We start from the raw sequence: 4804 nt of genomic DNA, 5'->3' as shown, positions 1-4804 counted from the left end.
GGCTGAACAGAGAGCGGTACAAGGTAGCAAGGGCAGCTGAGAAACGAACCCACCGCAGAAAGAAAAGGCAATACGAAGAACGCGTGATTGCTGAGGCGCAAGAAAGTATGGAACAGAACGATATGCGAAGGTTCTACGCGACTGTCAATGGTGTGCGGAGTAAAACAGCGCCATCTCCCGCCATGTGCAGTGACCTTGAGGGGAATTTGCTGACAGATAAAACAATGGTGGCTGCCAGGTGGAAAGAACATTTTGAGACATTGTTGAATGGAGAGAGTGAGGGAGTATCGAGGAACAGAGTAAACATCGCAGACGACGATCAAGCTGTGGAGCCTCCAACGCTAGACAAGGTTAAAAAGGCAATACGTGAGCTGAAAAGCAATAAGGCTGCTGGGAAGGACGAGCTCCCGGCCGAACTTTTCAAACACGGAAGTGAGCAGCTGCATCAAGCAATCCACCGTATTCTAACGAAGATATGGGAGGACGAAGAACTGCCTGCTAGCTGGTTGGATGGCCTCATTTGCCCATTATTCAAAAAAGGGCACAGACTCGAGTGCGCCAATTATCGAGGAATAACTCTTCTGAATTCGGCGTACAAAATACTGTCACGCGTTCTGTTTAACAGATTGAGACCGCTTGAGGAGTCCTTCGTCGGTGAATACCAGGCTGGTTTTCGTGAGGGCCGATCAACGACGGATCAAATGTTTACCCTGCGTCAAATCCTTGATAAATTCCGGGTGTACAACTTGCAGACTCACCATCTGTTTATTGATTTCAAAACAGCATACGATTTAGTGAAGAGAAATGAGCTTTGGCAGATTATGCTAGAACATGGTTTTCCGGCGAAACTAATTAGACTGATTCCCGCAACGCTAGATGGATCGAAATCAAGTGTAAGGGTTGCAGATGAGATTTCGACCTCGTTCGTGACCTTAGATGGATTGAAGCAGGGTGATGCACTTTCAAACTTACTGTTCAACATTGCTCTTGAAGGAGCGATTAGGAGAGCTGGAGCAGAGGAACGGTACCATCATCACACGATCGTACATGCTCCTTGCCTTTGCGGACGACATCGATATCATCGGAATTGACCGTAGAGCAGTGGAAGAGGCGTTTGTGCCTTTTAAGAGGGAGACGGCGAGGATTGGGCTCACGATAAGTTCTACCAAAACGAAGTACATGGTAGCCGGTAGACAGCATGGGAGCAATAGTGGTGTTGGTAGTGTAGTGTTGTTAGATGGTGAACAATTTGAGGTAGTGGAAGAATTTGTGTATCTTGGAACACTAGTGACATGCGATAATGATGTTACCCGCGAGGTGAAGAGACGTATTGCAGCTGCAAACAGGGCCTTTTACGGATTACGTAGCCAGCTGAAGTCCCGTAGCCTGCAAACGAAAACGAAATTCGCTATGTATAAGACGCTGATACTTCCGGTAGCCCTCTACGGCCACGAATCGTGGACGTTAAAAGAGTCTGGCCGGAGAGCATTTGGTAAGCGTAAGGTGCTGCGAACAATACTCGGCGGTAAACAGGAGAATGGCATCTGGCGGCGTCGCATGAATCACGAGTTGTACCAAGTGTATAACGGTACGGATATAGTGAAGCTTATAAAACACGGCAGACTACGGTGGGCTGGGCATGTAGTGCGGATGCCGGAAGAACGACAAGCAAATATTATATTCAGCAGAGAACCCGGTAGAGGTCGTCGACTCCGGGGTAGACCTCGGACACGTTGGCTATTTGCAGTTGAGGAGGACATCAGGTCGCTAAACGTTCATGGCGACTGGAAGCGATTGGCTCAGGACCGAGTCCAATGGAGAAGAGTACTTCGTTCGGCGTTGAATCAACCTGACGATTCGTAGCCCATCAAGTATCAAGTAAGTTCGAACTCCTCAGCCGTCGTTGTCCAAATTGGTTGAAAGTGTTTGATAGCTTCGATTCCTTGTTTCTTTCCAGAAAGCTTCCTCTTCATCAGAGCCCAATATCTCTCGATTGGACGTAACTCTGGACAATTTGACGGATTTACGGTGTTTGGTACAATATTCACATGATTTGCTTCGTACCCTCGCCATCGCAGTTCTAGCATACTGGCATGATGCCAAATCGGGCCAGAACAAAGGGTTTTATATGTGGCTTTTGATGAAGGGTAGCAATCGCTTCTGCAGGCACACTTTCTGATAAATCTCCTTGTTGATTGTGCCTTTGTGATTTTCTCTTTTGGCCACACGTGCACTTTGCTTGCCAAATAAGTTATTTATTGTGAAATTTCGATGCCTTCTTCGTCCTGAAATACTCAGCTGTAGCATTTTTGGCCATGCTGCCAGCCCTGGAAGCTGCTTGAAATCCTCTAGGACATAATTTTCATCGTCCATAACAACGCATGGAAATTTCATCAAATATTCGCATTACAAACGTCGAGCACGTGATTTTGCTGTCGAATTCTATTTTTCGTTGCGATTTGGAACTGTTTTTACTTTATACGACTTCAGACCAAAAACACTGTTTTGATTTTTGGACAGAGCCACCGTTCGAACAGAGAGATATGGGTTTTCCTTCAACATCATCTTCACCTTTTGGTATATGATAGGATCAGCACGTCCAATGTTTTTATCCCTTCTCGATTTCCTCTCAACGTTCCGAATATGGTTTGAGCACACCGTGAACAGTGAATTTAGATAAATCAATTTTTTTTTTAAGTTCCCGTATTGCCGAGTCAGGATTTGCATTACGTCCGTATAAAATCCGCTCGCAGACATATTTTTCATTCGTCGCAATCTTGAACACTAGACATGGAATGTGAACATCAATCATAGTATTCTTCATCAATGATTCCCAGCGAAATTTTTCACTCCTACGTGCAATATTTCAAAAGTTACAGTGTTGTGCCCGAATGAATGTGGATACAGACCTTATATCTTATTCATATAGAGGTGAGAAAGACTGAAGAAAATAGTACGAATATTTTCGGCTTAATAATCAGCTGAGTTCGGTGCGGTTAATTTTCAGATCATTCGATTGAAGATGAACCAATACAACCAGTGCTGAGTTGCATCACGGTACTGACAGCCTTTAGATTGATAAACGAGAATCCTACGGTTAGCAATCAAAGCAACTGAGAACCCTCTCTCCCTAAAACTTCTCACCAGTTTGACACAACAACCGTGAGATATCGTCATTTTGCTTGTCTCACTCATTCGCAATATCACTCACATCTGTCATGTGGTACCATCATATCACCGAGGAAAAATAAACAGACATATAAATTGACCGTCATCACATTTCGAGCATAAACGGTTATGACGGTCATTCTTCTTCCAAAATCACGGATAGGGCGATACTTGTGCTGTATCAAGAAAAAAGTCTGATCCTGCGTTCCACAATCGTATCATACCAGTAATTATTATTGTGAGAATTCATATCTACACGTACTACCTGCAGTCACGAATGCTTATTTATGGATGGAGATTTTGCAGCTATTTCTTTTTCTGGATACCGTGACTCCTGAGCTCCAATAATAAGGATGCTGATCGTACATCGTATCCACATTACCGAAGCCCAAGTATCAAGGGATCCTTTGGTCATTGGTCAACAGATTCCTCTAGGTGGTGGAGAATTTTGGTATGGCGTTCAAATTCATCCACTAGGCTATGCAAAGCCTCGGCAGATTCCCTTTTCATGCGAGGGCAATCCAAAATCGCTTGCAAGTGACGTTTTTTGAGCAAGTAGTCGTTTGCGTAGCGTGAAGTCAGCGTCTGCCAAGCGATGGAATAGTTGGCAGAACTGATGGAGATCGATTCGATTAATTGTGCCGCTTCACCCTCAACGGCAGCACGGAGGTAATGAAACTTTTGTACGTCGGGGACATCAACGTTGGCGTGAATTAGGGCAACAAAAGTATCATGGAAAGCCAGCCATTGATTGTAGTCGCCATCGAACTCTGGCAACGAAATGATGGGAAGCTTGATGCCAGATAATCCAGCAGGGGCAGGGATTGCGCTTTGAGTCGGTATAGGATTGGCGGGTAAGGAGGATCGCAGAGCAGCCATTACTTTGAAGTATAGGGATTCGAATTTGTAACGGGTTTGGTTGTTCTGTTCCCTACCTTCATTGGTGGTCTCTTCATCTTCAATTTTCGACTGAACATCCTCCAGTTCCGTCCACACGTCGTTTAGGTTCTCGATGCGTAGCTGCACCTGAGCTTGGTCTCGATCGGCCTGGTACTTTGAAACGAACTGGTCGGCTCTCCACAGTGATGCTGTTAAGGCGGTGCGACGGTTCGTAAGTTGTAACATCCGTTGTTCGTCCATGGCGGTGCGGTTGGAACGCGATGTATCAAAATGGCGGTTCTAGGTGGAAGACACACAAAAAGGATTTTCAAGGCTAGGATAATGCCTTGTATTTTATTGATAGAGCACCTATGATTGGAGCAGGTAAGCGGGTGGCAGGATGGCGGAACGGATGATAACGACGGCGGTAGCTTGTTGGATGATTTTCTTGACGGGCGGGGGTACCCCGTTTTACGGTACACTAGATGGAGGCACTTCGCTTCACAGTTCGAAATCGATGAGCGGACGGAATAGCGTGTAAAGAAAATCGGAAAAATCTCAAGGCACCCGTGGACAATATCTGCGCACTATGGAATTACACGTACCATGTGCCTGAATCAAGTAGGCCTTGTATTAAATTAAATCTCGAACAGCAGGAACATATTTCAATCTCGTATTCTTATTCGGCAAGGATGGCGTCGGTTGCACTTGGAACGATGGCGGAAATTCAATAGCACTAATTTTGTACGCGGACACA

The sequence above is a fragment of the Ochlerotatus camptorhynchus genome, unplaced genomic scaffold (genome assembly GCF_037179485.1).
Source record: "Ochlerotatus camptorhynchus isolate MF236.1 unplaced genomic scaffold, CSIRO-AGI_Acam_v1.1 ptg000077l, whole genome shotgun sequence".
In the NCBI taxonomy this organism is placed as follows: domain Eukaryota; kingdom Metazoa; phylum Arthropoda; class Insecta; order Diptera; family Culicidae; genus Ochlerotatus; species Ochlerotatus camptorhynchus.
This window is presented reverse-complemented; position numbering follows the sequence as displayed.